General features: G+C 38.7%; 2 long non-coding RNA genes across 3 annotated transcripts in view; both read left to right on the top strand.

The window, feature by feature from the left end:
- Positions 1-990: 990 nt before the first annotated feature.
- Positions 991-24,394, top strand: part of LOC134484697 (uncharacterized) — a 36,637-nt gene continuing 13,233 nt past the window's right edge. Inside the window, exons 1-2 of one of the 2 annotated variants that reach the window (XR_010062367.1) lie at positions 1,010-1,244; positions 1,837-2,442. This is a non-coding gene — a long non-coding RNA (uncharacterized LOC134484697). Of the gene's footprint in view, positions 2,443-24,394 lie in introns of both variants that reach the window. The other variant, XR_010062368.1, reaches the window with a different exon arrangement.
- LOC134484699 (uncharacterized) lies at positions 2,941-20,830 on the top strand. The gene is made up of 2 exons (XR_010062369.1): positions 2,941-14,035; positions 15,929-20,830. It is a non-coding gene; the product is annotated as an uncharacterized LOC134484699 (long non-coding RNA).

Raw genomic sequence — 24,394 nt, 5'->3', positions numbered from 1 at the left:
AGATTCAGTTCACAAGAATTATATTGAGTATATTTGCGTCAATATTCATAAAGGAAATTGGTCTGAAGTTCTCTTTCTTTGTTGGATCTTTGTGTGGTTTAGGCAGTTAACATGATCTACCTGTGTCTCTCAGGAAATATCTATATCTGGTTGCTTGCAGAATTTACTTTTTAGATACATCAATCTTATCTAGTTTTGGTGGCAGAGGTATATATATACTTTTGATGGCTCCTACAGCTATGTGGTTAGATGGAATTGTAACATGGATTCTGCGCAACTAGTTCAAGAATGTAGAGTTGAGAAATGACGCAAATAGAATCCCTCTTGTCTTATGTTTCTACTGAAATTGAGGTTATACTGGTCCTCAAGCCATCCTTATTTCTACCCATGTTCTCTTATCTTATGTTTGGCCTTCAGAGACAATCATGGTAAAACATCCGGCCCTCCAGTCTAGCAATGGGGACACAGGAAGATAGATAGTGTAGTACTGATTCCAAAAAGTGCTAAAAAAGTGATTTCTATAGTCATTTTGTCCTTTGCTTTGATGAAAATGGAATTAGAAACAATTTTTGAGTACACATACAGGAATATTAAAGTCTCTTTTCAAGGAAAGTACAATGAGAAAGTGAAATACAATATTCATTCAATTAAGGTCTGTAGGCAAAATACTGGACTTTGGGAAATATAGAAAACCTGGGATACTGAACTGTAAGTCGCAGGAATGTACCTGGGAATAAAATATTATCTGGAAGAGTCTCCTCCACTCTATGTTCCTAAATCTTTTCTTGCCATGCGAAGCACCTGACTAACTTTGTTCAGAGCATGTACCCACTAATGAAGCAAAGGGAAGTCTCTACCTTTAGAGAGAATTAGTATGTAAATGTTTCCACTGTGTCACAGGAGATACTTCTGGAAATGGCACCCTCAAATATGGTCAATGCAAGGGAAGCTGTTTAGCAGGTAGGCTATGGCAATTCTCAGTGACATCATCATTAGTCCTCCCTGAAAAATCTCTTGTATCCTGGAGAGCCCAAGCTTCTTCTGTGATGTCACAAGTGTTGTCATGACTGCAACTGCCTCTCAGATATTCCTTCAGTACCTCTAGGGTTTAGAAATTGGCGACTAATGCGGGGTAAACAGCCATTTGGGAGGGAGAACACAAAGGATGAAGTGACCAGACATGGGGAGTAGGAAGCTGGCCTTCTGTCTTGGTATAAAAAAAGGAAGGAATACATGGTCAATGGGTAAGCTCTTTAAATATTGTGTAGGGCTTGACTAGGTTCACTGAAGAGATCACCTTTATCTGAGCTTTCCACTTATGGGAATCAGGAGCTGGGAGCCTCTCAGAAGCATCTGGACTTTCCTGCTTCTTATTTTTCTTGGGAGTCAGACAGTTTATGTATTTCATTTCTTTATACCAAATGTCAGGTTTTGGTAGGGCACTCTAGTTTTTCCAAGGAGCTCATAGCTTTTATCCTTTTGCTAAGAAGGAAAAGGTCCTAAAGAAGAAAGGTAAGGCAAGTATTGTGTCCTCAGCACAGAGTAAACTCCTGCATGCATTGGATTCTAATAATGCAGTTCGTGTCTGACACGGAGATGTGGGAAGGAGAAGTGCTTTTAGATGAAACTTCATCATATCAGTCTTTCCACTTGTATTACTCTGAATACCATTCCCTGACAGTGACCCCTTAAAATACTGAGTCAATTGGTGAGATTAGCTGGCAGATTTATTTTCTTTTATTTCTATCATTTTTTTTTTAGTTTTTAAACAAATTTTATTGCTTTTTTAATTGGATATTTCTAAATTTACATTTAAAATATTATTTCTTTTCCCAGTTTTCAGACTATATGATTCCTTACCGGTCCCCTTACCCTTCTCCTACAACCACCCTTACTGCCCCTGGACATTCACTTTAATTGGGAGCCAAACCTAGGCAGGACCAAGGGTTCTCCTTCCATTGTTGTCCAACAAGGCCATCCTCTACAACATATGCAGTTGGAGACATAGGTATGTTCATGTACATTTTTTGAACATTGGTCTACTACCAGAAAGCTCTGCTTCATTGGCATGGTTGTTCTTATGGGTTTGAAAGCACCTTCACCTCTTCTAACCTTTCTCAAAATCTACCAACAAGAAGTCCATTTTCAGTTCACTCATTGTCCACTAGGGTTCATGTTGGGGTTTGCCCTGTAGTTATCTGTGTTTGGTACTAATTCCAATGCCCCAAGGTCAGCTGCATAGTCCTGTACTCAGGACTCAGGTTACTTCACCAGAACCACCTGCCTATTGAATTTGTGAAGTATATGTGAGTGGCAGGAACAGGATAGAAGGAGGGTTGTCATGGGAGGAGAAGGAAGAATGGGCGGGAGAGAAGTTTGAAAGAAGAGGAGAAGACTAGAGGAAAAAAGAGAGAAAGGAAGATGACAGAGTGAGAAGCCATGGTAAGTGAATTTGAGATTTTGCTCTGTGTATTTACATGTTATTATTAATGTTCCTAAGGGATGGATGGTACCCAGATTTGTATGTTTAAGTGGGCAATTATATCTATTCTACTAGATCAAAGATTATTGTGTTGTGTGTTTTTTATGTGAGGGTTTGAGTATGGGAAAGTGTGTGGTGGCAAAAAACACTGTGCAGCCGAGGAGTGGGAATGTGTTTCCTCCAAGATATCTAGCAGAGAATTTCAGACATATTGGTGCCAGAGTTAGCAGGGTAACAGGAAATTTTACTTTTTTATTTTCATATTTTTACAAAACACATTCTTTTCTGTATATAATATGCTCTAGCTGTGTCTCTCAAGAAATATCTATATCTGTTGCCTGGCAGAATGCACTTCTTAGCCTCATCAATCTTATCTAATCTTATCATATATATATATATATATATATATATATATATATATATATATATATATATATATATCCTTTGCGTGGCTCCTGCCGCTACGTGGATAAGTAGAATTTTCACATGGATTCTGCTTAACTAAGTCAAGAATGTAGAATCCACAAAGGACAATGTCAAATAGACTCCCTCCTTTTCTTATTAACATATTGAAGTTGAGGTTTCCCTGGACCTCAAGCCATTCCTCTCCCTGTCCTTCTTCTTGTATCTTATTATTCCAGAAGAATGAATAATTGTAGAACAACCGCAAACCTCAAGTCTGGCCACGGGAACACAGTAAGGTAGATAATGCAGAACTGATATCAAATTGGACTAGAGAATCGAATTCTATAGTCCGTGTTGTCCTTTGCTTGACTGATCCCTGATAATTTTGGGATAAATTAAGGATTTGGGAGTTTATCATTTCAAGTAGGTACACAATATTTACACTCTTATACTCATTCAATAGCTAGGCCACATTTGTTGCCAAAATCATTCCAGAAAATGGAATTGGAAAAAAAAAGTTTTGAGTACACAGTCAGCAATATTTATAAAGTCCCATATCGAGGAATGTACAATACGAAAGTGAAATAAAATATACATTCAAAACTTGAGATACAGTCAAGGTTTTCTTTCCTTAATTTGAATGATTGCTTATACAGCATGTGAATCTGAACTCAGACCCATGGTAAACCTTCTGACTGAGCTTCATTAGTGCCAAGAATACAAGTTTGCACCATCTTTGTAAATATTTGGACACTTTGCTCAATGCTTAGCACATTTTGGAAAATCCCCTGGTGTTAAGAAAGAAAGTATTAGATATGAAAATCTGTGAGAATAAATCATTTCTAAGTTTGATTTTTGTGGCTACAGAGAAAGACTTTTACTCCGATGTAAGTGAGTGTCTAAAACTGTTAAAAAAAACCATTATCTCTCATCTGCAAGAATCCTTCTAATGGCTTACTGCTCTGTCTTCCAGGAGATGAGTGTCAATTGTGTCAGTTGCTCCTTGTGGCAGGAAAAGGGCTTGTTTTAAAAATGCTTTGCAATTACCAAGAACTTTGAGGTTTCTGGAGAATGCTTCCTCCTGTTAACCTTCATTCTGCTCTCATAGCATTTGCTATCTACACAAATCCATCTGTACACACCCCCATCCACTTCTTTCTGGCGAACTTATGTATCCTGGAAGTTGGTTACACTGGTTCTGTCATACCGAAAATATGGAGAGCCTTGTAAGTGAGATCTGAGGAGTCACTCAGGAGGGATGTGCCACACTTTTTCTTCACACTTTCAGGTATAACTGAGTGCTGCCTTGGCAGCCATGGCCTTTGACCACTGTATGGCCCTAATTAACTATTCAACACAAATGAGTCGAGAGGTATATGCCCATTTGGCATTTTTTCATCGGGAATAGGTTGCCTTGTAGGGTTGGGACAAAACTACTTGAGACCCACATGTAACCACCTACAAGTAGGTGATAAATTCTTGGTCATCTTCCATACCACAGTGATATCCATGCTGAACCCCATTGTCTATAGGTAATGAACCAAGAAGTCAAGGCAGAACTGAGAAGAACTCTGGGTTGGAAGGAAGATCTGATAATAAATAGGTAATTAAGGATCCCAAAGTGCTCTTTCAAAAAGGTGAAAAGTCTGTGAAAGAAAGAAAACAAAACCACTATGCTCTTTCTTGCTGTCTTCAAACAAAGTTTAAGAAACGTAACTTTGTTTTACAGTGTTCTCTTTATTCACCACCATGCTTAATTGCAAACAATTGTAAAGCATGCTTGCTACTAAATTACTTTAGTAGATTAGTCCAGTATTTAAACATTATCATCTGGGCAGAGTTTAAACCACAAACTAATATCTCATGGGCCTTGAAAATTCCCTATATCCATTCTTAGCTCTTTGGAAATCTTCCAGAAATTGTTTGTAAATGATCTCAGCTCATTATGCTACAATTCCATATTCCTCAGTACATGTAAATTCATTGCATTGGACTGGAACTGCTAAGTAGTTCTCAGGAGAGTGAATTGATAGCCTCTGCTTTGTGTACCATTTGGTCAGTCCATACTTCAGTTCTGGGCACCCAGGGCCTATGATTTTGGAACATGAGTAGTCTTTCCTCCCCTTTTTGATTTCTAATAGGGCGGTGTAAAAGAATTTCAACCAGGTGATTCTCAACATCAATATCATAGTTTCAGATAAACACACACAAACACACACACACACACACAGATGAACAAACACACACGTACAAACACACAGATACACACACACATAAACACACAGATACACACACACTAACACACACAGAAACATGCAAAATTGCTCCTTACTTCAAGTTTACTTAATTACTTACACACACACACAAACACACAAACACCTGCTTCTTACATTCAAGTTTACTTAGTTACACACACACACACACACACACACACACACACACATATATCTGCTTCTTACCTTCAACTAGACTTAGTTATTTTCATAGTTATTTGTTTATATATTCACTGTACCTACTGCACACTGCCCCCCTCAGGTTCACCTTCTCACAATCTTTCTCCTAGCCCTTTCTCCTCTGATCAGGAGTGGACCCCATGAGTATCTCCTCACCTTGGATATCTAGTCTCTGTTATCACATCCTCTGCTACATAGGCCAGATACAGCAGCCTAGATGGATAGGGGTGTGGAGGTAGAAGTCATATCCAGAAAGTGGCAGAGACCTGGGGTAAGAGATGCCCATGAATCAATGAGTGTTTCCTTAGCTGAGACTCACAGCCTCACTGATATGGACCTGAAGAAGCCATCTCCTGTAGCCAGAGAGCAAACCAAATGGAGTGAGAGAGACACCAACTTTTGACCCAAAATTTATTCTGACCACAAGAAATGAAAGGTCCGTGCATAGAGCAGTGAGTGTGGAATGATTGACCAATGGTTAGTGCAGATTAAGACCCACCCCATTGATGAGCACTGATCCCTGACATTATTAATGAAACTCTGATATGCTTGGAGAAAGGAATCTTAGATGTCTTCCCTCTGAGAGACTCCACTAAGCTGCTGACTCAGACAGAAACAGACATCAACTAGCCAAACAATGGGTAGAGCTTGGGACTCTGATGGAAGAATAGAATGAAAAGGATTACGGCATCTAAGGACATAGGCACTCCAGAGTCTTCATGTGGGTACCGAACAACTAGAATTGGGCTTTCCCAAAACATGTTGACCATAGATGGGACATCTGTGTCTTTAAAATTCATTTATTTAATTATGCACTTTACAACCCAATATCACAGATGTGCATTCTGATTTTTTTAAAGCAGGTATGAAATTTTTATACAGATGTCTAGATTTCTGTTGTTTTAAAGATTCTTATAAGGGTACTTTTAAAGATAAATAATACAATTTACAATAATACATTTCTCTGTAAATTCAAATTGCTCACTTATGAAGTTATGTTGGCCTTGGGAGTAATTTGTTTTCTTTAGGTGTACTATGTAATATTTCTTCTAATACAGTATTGGGTATCACTTTTTTCAGCACTAAGCAAGAGAAGCACACTAGAACATGATCACAATTGTGTAATACAATATTCAATAAATTAGTCGTCTATAGGGAAAATACTGCCAGTTGGGAAAAAGAGAAATCATAGAATATTGAAGTGTAAGTCACACGAATGAACCTGGGACTAAAAATATTATCTAGAAGAATATCCTATACTTTATTTTCCTAAATCATTTCTACCCATGCCAAGCCCCAGACTAACATTCTCCATTCAGAGCATGTTACCACTAATGAGGACAAGAGAAGTCTCAAGGCTTAGAGAGATGGAGTACATAAAGGTTTACCCTGTGTCACAAGAGAGTCTCCTGGAAAAGGCACTCTCAAAACTGGTAATGTAAGGAAAGCTGTTCAGCAGGTAGGCCTTGGCAGTTCTCAGTGACATCATCATTAGGCCCTCCCTGAAAAATCTCTTGTATCCTGGAGAGCACTAGATCCTTCTGTAATGTCACAAGTGTTGCTGTGACAGCAACTGCCTCTCAGATATTCCTTCAGTACCTCTAGGGCTTGCTAATTGGCCTTTAATTCAGAGTAAACAGCCATTTGGGAGGGAGAACAAAGAGGATGAGGAGATCAGAGATGGGGAGAAAGAAGCTGCCCCTCTGTATTGGTATAAAAAAGGAAGAAATATGTGGTCCATTGCAGAGCTCAGTTAGTCATGGGTAGGGGTTTAGTGGGTTCCCTGAAGAGACAGCCTTGATCTGAGCCTTCCACATATGGGAATCCGGAGATGGAAGCATCTTAGAAGCATCTGGACTTCCCTGATCTTATGGTTCCTGAAAGTCACAGAGTTATATATCATTCATTCTTTATTCCAAAACCCATGTGTTGGGAAGGGCACAGTTGTTTCCTGAGAGCCCATGGCCTTTATTCTTTTTGCCAAGATGAAAAACATCCTAAGGAAGAAGGGATGGACAAGTATTTTGTCCTTAGCTCAGAGTAAACTTCTCCAGGATTATTATCCCTGTAGCGCAGTTTGTGTCTGACACTGATATCTGGGAGAGAGAAGTGCTTCTAGTTGAGTCTTCATCATCTCAGTCTTTAACTAGTATTACTCTGACTACCATTCCCTGACAGTGACTCTCTAGATTTCAGAGTCAATAGGAGTGATTAGCTGACAGTTTCTTTTTTTCATTTTTTGTTTACTTTTTACCAAATATATTTTTTGTGATTGTTATTTCTATAATAACATTTCGAATATTTTTCCTTTCTCAATATCCTGTACAAAAGTTCCCTAACCGGTCCACCTCCTCTTCTTCTATAAACCCCCTTGCATCCCTTTGACATTCCCTTGAACAGGGTGCCAAACCAAGGGAAACCCAAGGAATTCTTTTTCCATTCGTGCCCATCAAAGCCATCCTCTGCTACATATCCAGTTTGAACCATAGTTCTCTCCTCGTACATTCTTTGAATATGATTTTAGTACCAGAAAGCTCTGGTTCATTGGATTTGTTTTTTTTTTTTGTTTTTGTTTTTTTTTTTGTTTTGTTTTATGGGATTGAATGTCCCTCCAGTACTTGTAATCCTATCTCAAAATCTACCAACAAGAGACCCTTTCCAAGTTTACTGGTTTGCCAATAGCTTTCATTTCTGTATTTGATATGCTCTAGCTGTGTCTCTCAGGAAAGAACTATATCCAGTTCGTGGAATCAGGGACTTCTTAGCTTCATCAATCTTATCTAGTTTTGTTGGCTGATATAGATATCTGCACCAGGAATCTAGAGAAGACCTTTTAGTGCAGTTTGTGTGTTGTAAGAGGTTCATCTCAATTACAAATTTCCAACGGCCACATTCCCTTAGCATGATTTTCATATGATGCTTTGATACAGTGCTTATTATTTTCTATAGTTCTTGGCAAAAGAATAAAAATAGAAACAGTAATCTGTCAATGTACAGTAATATATTTGCATGAATCCATCATGTAGAAGAATTACAGGATAAAGAATTGGAAAACCAGATGTCTTTCCTTTTGTGGACCAAGATTGATAAACTGGACAATATAAAAATCTGAGACAAGTTGTCTGAAGTTTGTTCTTTCTTTCAATCATGGGCTCCTAGGGAAGGATTTCAGGTATCAAGAGTCAGAAATAATTACCTTTATTTCTGACCCAACTCACCTGCTGAATAACTCATTCTCAGAAATGAAGAAACTCTGTATCCATCCTGCAATAATGTGTATATATCTATATATCGTTCATAGAATGGATACTTTTGACTCTTAGTTTCAAAGCAAAAGTCTGGGGAGACACAGAATTAATTCTTTTACACATTAATTCTCAGGTTGATGTTTGGTCTCAAAAGTTCATTGCAGGAGTTGCTTTACAACAGTCATTCTCTGATCTGGAAGAAACACATTTTAAATGTTGTGAAATCTATTACAACATTATCAACTACCTTTCTCCCTTCCCATTTTTGAACTGAATTATTTTCCACAAAATGTCTGTTGTCTCAGCTGCAGTCTTTATTCCCACAGACTAGTCTGAATCTTGCTTTTAGCACTGCATTTATGATACATCAATGTGATTTCCTTTCCACATTCACCACTAGTAGAATTTTTCAAATCTTCAATTCATCTGATGGGTCTAATCTACATTGTCACCAAGGATGACACTTGAGAGTTTAGGGATCCTTAGGTATAATGTTGTATCCACGAATAACCTACATGGATTACTGGCAGATTAGAGAATGACCATGTCTATACCATATATGTATTCCTGTAGGTTTCACAAAACTTCTCTCTTTGGTTGAATTTGATCCAGTTCAACTAATACAGTACAAAAGAAAGGATAAAAGTCATGCACATGTCCTGGAAACATAGCTCATGCGTTTTGAGAATTTGCTAAGCAAAGAACCAAAAGGGTAACCCAATTCTATGTGAAAATCTCTCACCCAACTGGCTTCAGTGGGAATTGCATGTATATGGTGCATAGCACATAAAGCAGGCAAAACACTTGTGTAAAAAAGAAACAATAACAGTATCCTTTGCCTTACATAAGCTTTGCAGTTTTATGAGATACCCTTTGCCAATTCTTTATCTTAGAGCATAAGACATTGTTGTTTTTTTTCAGGAAATTTTCTCCAGTGCCCATGTGTTTGACATTCTTCCCACTTTCTTTTCTATTAGTTTGAGTGCATTTGGTTTGATGTGGAGGTCCTTAATCCCCTTGGACTTAAGCTTTGTATAGGGTGATAAGCATGGATTGATCTGCACTCTTCTACATGCAGACCTCACATTGAACCAGCACCATTTGATGAAAATGCTATCTTCCATTAGATGGTTTTGGCTACTTTGTCAAAAATCACGTGACCATAGGTTTGTGGTTTCATATCTGGGTCTTCAATTCTATTCAACTGGTCTGTCTCTCTGTCTCTGTAACAATACCATGCAGTTTTATCACTATTGTTCTCTAATACTACTTGAGTTCAGGGATAGTGATTCCCCAAGAAGTCATTATATTGTTGAGGTTTTTGTTATCTTGGGTTTTTCGTTATTCCAGATGAATTTGGAAATTGTCCTGTTAAACTCTCTGAAGAATTGGATTCGTGTTTTGATGGGGATTGCATTGAATCTGCAGAACGCTTTTGGTAAAATGGCCATTTTTACCATATTTATCTTGCCAATCCATGAGCATGGGAGATCTTTCGACCTTCTGAGGTCTTCTTAAATTTCTTTGTTCAGAGGCTTGAAGTTCTTACAGATCTTAAACGCAAATTTTTCTCTCCTTCTTTAATAGGGGAACAAGAATACCCTTGGCAAGGAATAGGGAGGCATAATTTAGAACAGAGGCAGAAATATCACTCATTCAGAGCCTGCCCCACATGTCGCCCATACATATACAGACACCCAATTAGACAAGATAGATGAAGCAAAGAAGTGCAGGCCAACAGGAACTGGAAGTAGATCTCTCCTGAGAGACACAGCCAGAATACAACAAATACAGAGGCGAATGCCAGCAGCAAACCACTGAACTGAGAATGGGACCCCCATTGAAGGAATCAGAGAAAGAACTGGAAGAGCTTGAAGGGGCTCGAGATCCCATATGAACAACAATGCCAAGCAGCCAGAGCTTCTAGGGACGAAACCACTACCCAAAGACGATACATTGACTGACCCTGGGCTCCATCCTCATAGGTAGAAATGAATAGGTAGTAAAAGCACCAGTGGAAGGGGAAGCCCTTGGTCCTGCCAAGACTGAACCCCCAGTGAACATGTTTGTTGGAGTGAGGGTTTTAATGGGGGGGTGATGGGGAGGGAAAGCCCATATTGAGGGGGAGGTGAAGGTGTTAGGGTGATGTTGGCCCAGAAAACTGGAAGGGGAATAACAATCGGGAAGGTAAATAAGAAATATTCGTTAGTAAAGATAAAAAAAAAATAAAATAAAATAAAAAACAAAAGAAATAATAGCAATAATAATGTTAGTGATAATAAAGTGACCCAAACAACTATTCAAAATAGGCACCAAATATATTTTCAAGGAAAAACATAAAAACTAAGTATAAAAAAATGTTTTTAGAAACAAGGAATTCATTATCTCTCCCAAGTGGTTCCCACTGTGACTATATTTCATGAAACCAGAGACAGACAGTTCTGTTTTTCCTGATTTCTATTATTACTCCATTGGTGAAGGTTTTCATTTCCTGAGAATCATTAGAGAAAAACTATTGAGTTTCTCACTAGTTTTTTCTATACGATCACCCCTAGAGTATGATATTTTTGGAGAACCTAAATATTTGACTGCAAGAATGCATCATGGATATCTTTTCCATCATGAAATTGGTATCCACTGTGGGTCATAGTAGCTACATCGAAAGTCCAATCAACATGTTTACCTCTGGCTTGTTGTGAACAAATTATCAATCCCAAGGACCCTGAATGTTTCAGTGACCTATCTCCACATATGGTTTATCAGGTTACAAGATGGCTACACCACAAATAAAAAAACAAGTTTCTAAATTTCTTTTTTTTTTATTAACTTGAGTATTTCTTACATACATTTCGAGGGTTATTCCCTTTCCCGGTTTCCGGGCAAATATCCCCCTCCCCCCTCCCCTTCCTTATGGGTGTTCCCCTCGTAACCCTCCCCCCATTGCCGCCCTCCCCCCATAGACTAGTTCACTGGGGGTTCAGTCTTAGCAGGACCCAGGGCTTCCCCTTCCACTGGTGCTCTTTCTTAAGAGTTGAAAAACACAATTTATTCTGAAAAATATATATTAGCTTTTTTCAAAAAGTGCTAAAATGATACAATCATAATATAAATTGCATGATCTTAACCGAACTGAAAATTCACAAGAACAAAAATTAAAAAAAAAAAAAAAGAATGAGTGACAAAACTTCCAACCAAACCAAACAATGCTAATACCTGATGAAAACAAAACTCAAACCAAAAAAAAAAAAAAAAAAACAGAGTAATTAAGATAATCAGCATTCTCTTGTTCAAGGTTTATCACCACAGGCGTTCCCTGTGGCTGCCCTTGGAACATAGTGGGAAGGCAGTCAGTCACCAATTGTAATAGAGTTTTAAAGATGAATCTAGCTATGCCTCTTTGGGGCCTTTACAGGTCAAGGACTTCCAAGGCTAATATGAGACATGTACAGAATTTGGTTTCTAGGTTTTGAATTTCTCTTGACTGATTTCCAATAATAAACTTGAAAATCCCTCAGAACAAGAATGAACTAACCCTCTGAGACAACTCCTGAATGCCCAGCCATTTTTGATGTGCTTCAACACTTCTTTGAAACCCTCTCATGTTCATGTTCAGTGTGAAGGGAATTCCAATGTCTGAATGGAAACTCACTTCCCCTTCCTACCTGGGTTACAACATTTATTCAGCTCAAATATTTTCACTCCCAAGGAGATCAAGATTTTAAAAATTCATCCTCTCAAAGTGTACCACTAAATTAATAGCATGAATTTTCTACCATTCAAAGTCTTCCTAATGCATATTTCCTGAACCCTTAGCTTTATGTATTTTAGTAACCAGTTCTGCATCAGGAAGTCCTTATTTAGATACAATGTTTCTCCTTGGCTTTTAACCAGCTGCTCAGTCTTAGGTACTGGATTTACCTAAGCACAAGTTTCTCCCTTTTGAATTCAGCTGTTGCCAGTACTGTTCCTTAGGTTTTTCAAATTGAAGAATTGTCAAAATTCTTACTGTCCCTACAGAGTTATGACTAGTAATGACCTGGTTCAATCCTACAATCCTGAGAACTGAGCATCTCAAGTTCCATAAAATCCAAATGGTGTCTCTAGATATCTCTGAAATGTTGTTTTCATAGTGGGATTCAGTTGTTACTGTTTTCAAATCATTCCTCTTAAACTTTAAAATGTAAGCATTGCTCATGTACAGAATTCTTTCTCAAGAAAGGAGGAGGATTTCTGAATTCTTTCATTGACATTGGGTTGACTTACTTGTGGATGTACACCTCATTCCTTGGATCAATCCAGCATGCCCCAACAGCACAGAGCAAGTCACTTATTTGTAGGGTGTGTGTGTGTGTGTGTGTGTGTGTGTGTGTGTGTGTGTGTGTCTAGGTCAGTCCACGAGAACTCCTTCTACATGTTGGAGAAACACACTTTTTCAAAGATACCATGGCCTCCTTTGTTTTCCATGCCTCTTTAACATATCTAATCACTTCAAAATGCACCATTTACTTATACCTCTCGGTCACAGATTAAACTCATAATATCCTCCAATCTCCACAGGGAATCAGAGCTCAATAATAAATAATTTTTCGAGACTTTAGATTCAAAATTTGTCCTAAAACTCATTAAGTATTTATTGTTCTGTAAATGAAAATCCAGCTGGTATTTTGGACATTTGAGTTTCATGGCCAGAAATCATCAGCTAAACGCATTCCCTCCATTCTTGGCAAGTTCATGCTATGCTTCCCGAATGTCATGTTTGCTGTGACTACCTAGTTATACAGTCTTATGATATGCAAGTGAGTTCTAATATAGTATTCTTAATACTTAGTGGTTCTGATCAGAATCTGCAAAGTGGGGAATCAATCTCTTTGTGCTAAACATAGGTTGCAAACTGCCTCTGGATATATTTTGGATAGCATATTGTATAAATGCATGTGCTTTTTAGGTGGTTTATCATTATCTATTAACAGTCTACATACCATAGTATCAGATTATTTTAAATTTCTATGTAAAGTGATTTCTTGTCCCTCCTGGCTTAGAATTGTGTGGGGATACTTAGATCAATCTGTGTAGCCCTACGCAATTCTTCTTGATATACTTTCATCTATGGATGGTGTAATATCTACAACCTTTGATATACTGCCTTTGATACACCTTCCTTCACCTGTGTAAATGAAAATATTTTCATCTCTGGATGGTGTAATATCTACAAACTTTGACATACGGACTTTTATGCACCTTCCTTCACCTGTGTGAAAGAAAAATATTTACAGCAGACTGATCCTGTAATGTTTTGGATACTACATGATTCCCTTAGCTAAAATATGACTATGCATTCTTATTCAGGCTCAAACAGATTCATGGGGAGACGCCATTGACTAGAAATGTCTACTACTACTCAGATGTCCTCTATGAATACAGTCAGAAGAACAGTTACTTCAGTTCAGGTGTGGAACTGATGAATTATCAGACATTTTCTATATTAAAAAAATTACTAAGACAAGGATTGAGGGAATGCTTTCATCTATGTAGAACATTAATTTCAGCCTCACATACAAATGTGTAATGTGAAGTAGTTGCAACACTGTACTGCAGAAAGAATAGTATACTTTGGTGTATGGTCTTTCTGGACTAGAGTATGATGTCAATACAGTCTTATGTGACAGATTTTCAAGCACATATGAACATCTGAGAATTCCAGCAGAGTAAATCTTGCTCAAGATAATAACCTTCATATAATTTTTGATCCTCATCGGGACCAATTACTGCTAGGTATCAGAGTTCTGACTCATTTTAAGTTCTTTTTTTATCTCATGCTAATTTTTGATGCTTTCTTTCCCTCATGGAATACTTAGTCAATAGACCAGTGTACCAGATATCAGCTGCATGACCAGAGGTTGGTAGCAATTTAACTCATTGCTCAATTCATAGATACAAAGATGTTTTCTTTTTATGAGAAGGCCTTGATCTTCTAGAATGTAGAATATTGTTGTCTGTGGCTTTCCTTTGCTCCCTCCATTCTCACATGGTTCATATCAGTGAAGAAACAACATAAAGAATGTGAAAAACACTTGCTGGGTCACAGGATAGACAAAATCAACAAAACTTTCCTTACATGGAATTAGAACATAGTGGAGAGCAGATACATTCAGCTTAGTCAATGAAATGCTCCCCCTGTATACCTAATGGACAAATGTTTACCCACCTGGATTGTCTTGTTAGCCATGCCTGCTTACCCTGCTTACCCAGTTCCCAGGAGACTATATTCTCAGCAAGGGATAAGGTGGTGGACCAACATTTTAGGCTTCCTCAGTATTTCCCAATTACTCCAAGATAAGCAGAATCCTCCAAAAGGAGCTCCCATTTCCATAGTCTACCTCTCTTCAGGTCTGAAGCTATGAGCCCAGTCTACAAGAAAATCTCCATAACCCAGACAAAGTAAATCTTGTCTTTATTTAGTGCTGGGGAGGATGGGCAGCTCTGATGGTGTCTTTCTTATTGTAGGTTCTTCCTGAGACAGGAGAGGGGGAAGAGCATGGGAGGAGGGTAAATCTTGATCCATTTAGAGTTTCAGTATAATAATAATAATAATAATAATAATAATAATAATAATAACAACAATCATCATCATCACCATCATCATCATCATCAATACAATCAACATCACCATCAAAAGTATTTTAGGCTGGTAAGATGATTCAGCATTTAAGAGAACTGACTGCTATTCCATAGGTCATGAGTTTAGTTCCCAGCAAAAACATCGTGGAATACAAACATGCATAATGGCATTTGACTCCCATTTCTGTCGTGTCTGACAGTTACAGAATACTCATACAAATCAAATGAAATAAATCTTTAAAATAAATAAATAAATGTTTATTTATCAAAGTTTAAGTTACTGTGCTTCTGTAGCTGATCAGCTTTTTGTATTCCTCTGAGGACAGCAAATGCAATCTCTGTCTATTAAAATCCATGATGAGAGCTCACACATTACCTGCCCAATCCCAAGGCTTTTATTCAAAACAAAGCTTCTGCTTTTCTGAGAATTATGTAGTTTCTTATTAAACTCCTATCCTTTCTTCATGTCCTGCCTCTGCATGGCACACAAGAAAATTAGTTCATACATGAGGACATTACAGTTGCATTTTCCTGTGGTGTGAGAAAACTGAGGTTAACACAGAGGGGTCAGGACTGTCAACAAAGAAGTGGGCATAATGGCTATCTTTTGTCCAAATGCTGTTGGTTCAATGGGTCAGCTTTCCTGGGAGTTTACCAAACTCACAGGTCATCTTCTGGAGCTAATTAATCAATTTCTCCAAATTCTTAATCTGATTTACTAGCTCACTGATGGTGGAAGGTTGGGATGACGACTTCCCAGCAGACCCTGAAGAGAAACACAAGGGAACATGCATAGTAATGGCCCAGTCACAGGAGAGAAAATGCTGAGTCCCTAATGAACCATGATGAAATGGGAAATCTACAGATACTTGGAAGCACTGAAAGATGAGGAAAGCTCTCTTCAAGCTGGACTTATTAGCTATTTTCTTTCTCGCAACCGTGATCCCTAAACATGTGTCTCACTGCCTTCTGCAGTCGCCCTGGCCCTTAACAACAAAATCTGGTCAAGACATGAATAAATGGAAGATATTTTCAGTTCGTATCTGATGGGATGCATGTAAGTCCTGGAGTCCATAGTGTTAAGGACCACCAAGCCTTAATCATGTATGTTCAAGACAAAGAGTAAGAGACCTTGATGCATGTGAGCGGAGTAGCCCTTGTCATAAATTCCTATGGCATGTCCAGGAATCCTGTGAAGATAAAATTCAATACTCTACCCTGAGAGTCAAAGCTTTTATCGCTGTGCCTCTTCTTGGCATTCTTCCTCATTCAGAATGAAACTAAGGAATGCATAGTAGACAAGATGCATGCTTGACAATTCCTGACTCTCTGCCAATAAATTTATCAGATATTCCTGAAACTGGGTCTCTTCTTTAGGGATCCAGAGCCTTCAGGTCATAAGTCCTACTCCTAGAAGGCCTGAGCCAAGACTACCTCCTCTAGGAAGTTCCTCAGAACCAGCCCACTGCTCTCACTCGCCTTTTTGCACAAGATAATTTATGTTTTCACTTCTTTAACAAGAAAGTATCTTAATTTCTTCCTCCTCTCTCTTTTGTCTCTCCATGCTCTCTGTTTTCTCTGTAAATAGCTTGATCATCCTGAAAAACATTTGAGTAGGTAAACAAATATGTATTAACTAATTGCCACGAGGGCAGTTTCTGTTTCCATAACACTAGTGACATCACAGAGAATACAATGGAAATTCCAGCATACATTAGAGTATCTGGAAGATAGTCCAGTTCAACAGCACATAACTTCCCTTTAACAAGATCTTCTCCAAATAAACAAACCAAGTTGCCCTTTCAAGGATCTTTGCCTGAGACACAAAGGAAGACTTTCTATCAATATCCCTTCTAACCCAGATATATCACTGATCTATTGAATTTTTTACCACCTTCATGCATGAATAGTGAAGACTCAGTTCTCAACCACAGCCCACAAATGGTCCCCCACTCCTTTGGTAGCACACTCAAAATGACAAAGAAGAAAATAAACTGAGAACATAGTTCAGAATTCTTGTCAGTGATGTGTTGATTTGACACAGTTAATCCATCTCTGGGGACATCTTCTGTAGCTAAATGACCAATTTTTCCAAATTCTTCATCTATTCCCCCTGCTAAGTAATATTGGAGGGTTGGGATGATGTCTTCCCAGTAGGCCAGGTACATAGATAAGTACTAGTGAGCAAAGACTTGGGGAATATCCACAGACTACAACAGTATGGATAGGGGAGTAAAAAATACAGAAAACATTTAAATTCTGATAAAAAATTCCCTCAGAGCCTCAAAAATTATTTATTTTAGCCATGAGACTGATTGTGATGTGATCAGTGGCACACAGTTCTGGATACAGGTGCATTGATTAACGCAGGTGTAATTTGAGTCATCAATAGCAAACACTCAGGGAAAGCATGATGGGTCAATCTTGGAATGAGCAATGAGAAGTCAAACTGAAGTATATATAGGTATCATGTGGAAGAAACAGATGGACAGAGACAAAGACAGAAAGACAGACAGACAGAGAGACAGATACACACACACACAAACACAACTCACTCACACACACAGAAATCAAAGGAGCAGTCATAGGAAAACGATGTAGTAGATCATTGGTAAGGAGCGCCAGCCAGGGAGGAAAAGTCAAATTCTTCATTTGGGTGCCACATATGACAACTTCTATACTCCTGAAAGGCAGTCACTACTACATTTATGTACAACATCCATTAGGAAAATACAGACAGGGAAGGTAAAGTAAGGGAAGAGACTAGGTATTACTACACGATGCATGTTTATTAAAGTCCCATGTTATCTTTCTCCTGAGGCTGTAAGTCCCTGTAAAGAGAAGACAGTCTATGGTCAGCCTGGCATGCATTTCTTGGATTTCTGAAAATTTTCCTTCCATACATGATCCTTGGCCCCTAGGCTTGTTGGGAGTTGTTGAATATTCTACATCTTCTCAGTTGTTAAATTCTTATCTAGTAGATTTGGACATCAATTCTATTTTTAATTGTTGTTCTCCAGTAGACAGCAAGTTCAGATCACACTGGTTTTTATGAGATAATCGAGTGCATAAACTGCCATGAAATATGTTATCATTAGTAAAGACCTTTGTAGGAAAGCTGAAAAATAGGACAGAGAGGCAGAAAGACAAAGAGAGATGAGACAGGGAGACGGAGAAAGACACATACACAGAGAGAGAGAGAGTGAAAGAATACTATGCCTTGTGTATATGAAGCCAGAAAATAATTTGTGAATCTAGAAGAAAGGTATAAATGACTGCCTGTAAATCCCATTGACTAAGAAAGAAGCCTGGAGCCAGTTGTGCTATTGAGACTTCACACAGATTGGCCTATACCAATGTGAAACACTAGACTTCCATGAGCAAATCCTTAGCCTGGATAATGCAGTTATGTTGGTCTAGAAAAACAAACACTGATTTGGCCCCTCTGTCTCTCAGTACTCTGATCTGCCATGTCACAAGAGGCTGAATGGTCATCCACTTACCCTGAGATGCAGCTCACAAGGAACAGCACCTACCTTAAACAGTACTTCATCTGAGCCTACCCTTCATTGTAGATGGTACTCAGGAAGCTAACTGACAGGTTACACTTTGCCTAGCTGTGTGTCAAAGTTCAGACATGAGACTCCCACTCTGTGATTGTCAACATTTCCATGTTTCCATTGGGACGGCAGTGTCACAATGGCCTGATACTGTCTTCTAACTCCTATCACTTTCTTCATGTGACCAAGTTGACAGTCACCTTCAGTTTATTCTCAGATCCACAGGATGCAACTTGGCCTCAGAGCCCTCATGTCTGCCCACAGAACAAAGAGAATAATCTCACAGTTCACAATGATAATGCAGACATGCCACGGTATTACCTCCAAAATTTACTTTCAAATTTAATCTCTTATTTCTGATTATACTACTCTTTAAAGAAGGTCATGTTGTGGGAGAGCATTTGGTTTCTGCCCCATCCACAGATTATAGTTTTCTTACATAGACTTTTTTCAGTGACAAGGTTTCTGTAAACTTGTATCAAATTAACCATTTAAGCACAGAAACACACACACACACACACACACACACACACACACACATACACACATACACACACACACATACACACAAACACAAGGAGTGTAGGGATAATAGTGATGTGCATGTTGAAGAAATTTAGGACAGTCGATTTAGCATATAAGATATGGAGGGTTGCACTAAAATCTAAGCCCATAGGATGAAGGATGGGGAACAATTGTGAGTGGTGCTTTCCCCCCATTTGGACATATGAACCATGAAGTATGAGACAGTAGATCTGCATGGTCAAAGCCAAAGTACAGAAACATACACAGTCAATTGATTGTGAATAGCTCATCTCTCTGATCTCTAATGGAAGAGTTAAGATGTTTCCACACCTCTCCTGCATAATATTTCATTGCAGTCCAATGCTAGCACACTGAAGGATATTCAAGAACATATCTGAAAGGTGACCTTTTGACCTAGCTTCATATAGAGATAAAGCAACAGTGTCAGAATTCCCAGAGCTCTGATGAGCAGAGGGTGTTGTTTTCCTCTCATTAACTTAGCAATGCCTCAGAAATCCAAGGAGGCAATCTCCTAAGGCCTATTCACAGCTGCACATGGTGTATTTTGGCTTCAAAACACCTTAGGCTGTAGTTACAGAAACCAGGATGAAAACTGCAAATTCCATCAGCATACAGTTGCTGGGAAGATCACCAGAATCACTGATAGGTCTCTATAGAACCATGACTGTAGATAGACATGCCTTGCAGGGATAGTACATGGTTGTTTAGTTCCCCCGATTACTGTATAGGACATGTAGGGAAGTCAGGAAGGAGCCAGTCCCTGTTCTATTTCACTAACTGACATTTCTTCAATGTCATAGAAATCTGCCTGCCAAAGGACACTGTCATTAGGACAAAACAGCAACCAACAGATTAGAAAAAAAGATCTATACCAATACTCCACCTGATAGAGGGCTATAATCCAATAGATACAAAGTACTAAAGAAATTAAACTTCAGAGAGACAAATAACCCTATTCCAATTGGGTTCCAGAAATGATGAAAGAATTCTCAATTGAGGAAAATCAAATATCTGAGAAGCTTTTAAAGAAATGTTCATCTAAGTATGGTGACTAAGTATGTCATCAAGGAAATGTAAATGAAAACAACCCTAAGATTCCACCTCACACATGTAAGAATAGCTGGAATAAAAAACTCAGGAGACAGCAGATGTTGATTAAGATGTCAAGAAAGAGGAAAGCTTCTTCTTTCTTGGTGGAATTACAAACTTGTACAATCCACTCTGAAAATCATTCTGGAGATTCCTCAGAAAGTTGTAAATTGCACTACCTGAGGACCAAGATTTACCTAGCCAGGGTATATACCCAAAACATGCTCCAACATGCAATAAAGACACATGGTCGGGCTGGAGAGATGGCTCAGTGGTTAAGAGCACCCGACTACTCTTCCAGAGGTCCTGAGTTCAATTCCCAGCAACCATATGGTGGCTCACAACCATCTGTAAAGAGACCCGATGCCCTCTTCTGAACATAGCTACAGTGTACTTATACATAATAAATTAATAAATCTTTAAAAAAAAGACACATGGTCAACTATGTTCATAGTGTAGGACACCCTTATGGGAGACCCCACTCCAATTGCAAGATCGTACTCCCCAAGAAACGTGAGAGATCGAGATCGGCTCTTGATATAAAGCACATGAGTCCATTTATTATCAGAGCTCTGGGATAGCTCGTATCTCACACAGGAGACATGGGAGTCGACCCCAAGACTCAAAATTTAAGGCTTTTTTTTTTTGGTTCTTTTTTTTCGGAGCTGGGGACTGAACCCAGGGCCTTGCGCTTCCTAGGTAAGCGCTCTACCACTGAGCTAAATCCCCAGCCCCAATTTAAGGCTTTTTATAGGGGAAGGCAATGGGATTCAGCGTGGTTATACTTGATTGGTTGATTTATATATCAGCAAGGGAAATGGGTACAATGTCTCATCAGCATGCAGTACGTGTGGGCTGGAGTGTTCACGATGTAGGAGAGCGTCTTATCTTTATTTGAAGAACAGGGAGTTTGGTAACTATTAACTATAGAGGAACAGCCAGTTTGCCCATTCGGATGACCCATGACTCAGCGGAGATGGTGGCTGCTAGTGCCTGGAACAATCTCTTGACCTTGTTTTTAGGCTTGGCCGGGCATTTCTCAGGCCCGTTCTGTCTTTTCCCCTTATGTGCTGTTCTTCTGTAGTTTTTATGAGGTTTTTATTTTAACTCCTTCAATAGCAGACTTATTAATGATAGCAGGAGCTTGTAGGAAACCTAATGGCATTCATCGGTGGAATTGATACAGAGAATGTGGTACATCTGCCCAATTTTGTACTATTCAGTTACCAAAACCAATGATTTCAAGAAATTCATAGACAAATGGATTGAACTAGAAAATATAATACTGACTGAGGTAACCCAGTTACAGAAAAACATACATGGTATGAAATCACCAAAAGTGGATATTGGCACAAAAGATCAAATTACCCAAGATGCAGACCACAGACAACTGGAAGGCTAAGAAGGACACCCAAGATGTTCATGCTTTGCTACTTTTTAAAAGGGGGAACAAAAATATCTATGAATTTAGAGTAGAAACTGAAGGAATCCCATTAAGAGCATTCCATATATATATAATCAGTCAGCAATACTAGATAAGATTGCTGAAGCTAAGAAGGGCAGGCTGCCAATATCCGGATACAAATACATCCTGAGACACACAGCTAGAGCATGTCAAATACAGAAGTGACTGCTAGTGGCAATCTGAACTGAAAATGCATCTCTTGTTGTTAGATTTTGAGAAAAGATTGCAAGATCTGAAGGGGCTTTAATCCCCATAAGAATAGCAATGGGAATGAACCAGAGCTTTCTGTTACTAAGGCAGTATTCAAGGACGGTACATGGATAGACCTATGGCTCCAACTGCATATGTAGCAGAGGATGGCCTCGATGGGCATTAATGGAAGGAGAAGTTCCGGGTCCAAAGTAGGTTTGACTCCCAGTTGAAGGGAGTATGAATGTGCAGTAAGAGGGGATATAGAAGAAGGGTAAGGGTATCAGTTAGGCCTCTTATGGACAGAAAACTGGGAAAGGAAATAACATTTGAAATGTAAATATAGAAATATCCGTTTGTAAAAGAAATAAAAATTGCTAAAAAATAAAAAAAAGAAAGAAATTAAAGAAAAGAAAACTGTCAGCTAATCTCACCTATTGACTCAGACATATAAAGGGTAACTGTCAGGGAATGGTACTCAGAGTAATACTAGTGAAAAGACTGTGATGATGAAGTCTCAACTTGGTAGCACTTCTCTCTCGCAGATACCAGTGTCAGACACAAACTGCACCATAGGAATCCAATGCATGGAGTTTACTCTGAGCTGAGGACACAATATTGGTCTTTTCCTTTTCCTTAGGACCGTTTTCTTCTGGGCAAAAAGAGTAAAATCCATGACCTCTCAGGAAAGCAACTTTGCCCTCCCCAACACCTGGTTTTTGGAATGAATATATTAATGATATAAAATCTCTGACTTCCAGGAACCATAACAAGCAGGAACGTCCAGATGCTGCTGGGAGGCTCGCAGCTCCTGATTCCCATATGTGGAAGGCTCAGTTCAAGGCTATCTCGTCAGCAAACCCCCTCAACTCCTATCCAGGACTCACTGAGCTTTCCCATGGATGATATATTTCCTCCTTTTTTTATACCAAGACAGAAGTCCAGCTTCCTTCTCCCCATCTGTGATGTCTTTATCCTCTTGTTATCACTCCCAAATGACAGTTTACTCTGAACTAGGGGACAGTTCATAAACCCTAGAGTTACTGAAGGAATATCTAAGAGATAGTTGCTGTCACGACAACACTTGTGACTTCACAGAAGCTTGGGCTCTCCAGGTTACAATAGATTTTTCAGGGAGTACCTAATGTCACTGAGAACTGTCATGGCCTACCTGATAAACAGCTTTCCTTACTTTGACCAGATTCAAGGGTGCCCTTTCCAGGAGTGTCTCCTGTGACACAGTGGAAACCTTTATGTACTACATCTCTCTAAAGCTAGAGACTTCTCTTTGCTTCATTAGTGGTTACATGCTCTGAATGGAGAAAGTTAGTCAGGGTCTTGGCATGTGTAGAAAAGATCTAGGAGTGTGTAGTGGAGAAAATTCTTCTGGAGAATAATTCTATTCTCCAGTGTGATATACAGTTAATGTGGTACGTTTTCTCTGTCTCCCTAAGGCCATTATATGTCAAACAACCTTTAATTGAATCAATATTGTATTTAATTTTCCTATTTTACATTTCTTGATAGTAGACTTTATATATATTGCTGTATGTGTACTCAAAAGTTCTGATTTCCAATTCCACTTTTTGCAATGATTGTGGCAACAAAGGGGCCCAGGAATAGAGCTAATGCAACAGTAAGAATAATTTCTGCCTACTTTAAATGATAAATAGACATCAGTAAAGCAAAGGACAACATGAATTATAGAATGCGGTCCTGTAGTTCTATTAGATATCAGTTCTCTAATATTTGCCTTCCTGTGTACACAGGACCACATATTTCACATATTTCCTGACACATGCAGCATCACTACCACTTGGCCGGAACAATGGGATATTGTTAGTGGATTTAGAGGTTCAGTGCCATTCTCTGATAGGACAAAGAATAGATTTTATGGAAAACTGGAGGAGTAAGATTTGAAGAATGAAATGGTTGAACAGTTCTTCCAACTGCTAATCTCTGCACATTGAACGCAATGTGGGGTGTATTCTAAACATAATATTATATGGATGAATCCCTCCTTTAAGGAATGCAGCAGGCCCAATAAAAAAATAACAGTCTTGCGATACTTCCCTGGAATGTACTGGGAGTTTCCATAGGATTTTTTTCTTAATGTCTTTTTCATTGTGTCCACCTGCCAGGAATTCTGAGTTATATATGCTCCATAAAGATTGCACACTATTTATAAAACTTTGACTATTAATTCAGAGGTTTTGGCTATAAAAGCTATAAAAGCTGGGCAATTCCATGATAGCATTCCTAGTGAGAGGGAAAATTAGGGGAAAAGTTCCTAGCAGAACTTTTTAGTTTATCTTTCACCAGTTTCTGTCTTTTGGAGA

This window comes from Rattus norvegicus (assembly GCF_036323735.1).
Source record: "Rattus norvegicus strain BN/NHsdMcwi chromosome Y unlocalized genomic scaffold, GRCr8 chrY_unlocalized_30, whole genome shotgun sequence".
In the NCBI taxonomy this organism is placed as follows: domain Eukaryota; kingdom Metazoa; phylum Chordata; class Mammalia; order Rodentia; family Muridae; genus Rattus; species Rattus norvegicus.
Note: the sequence above shows the minus strand (reverse complement) of the source record. Positions and strands in the feature narration are given on the sequence as shown.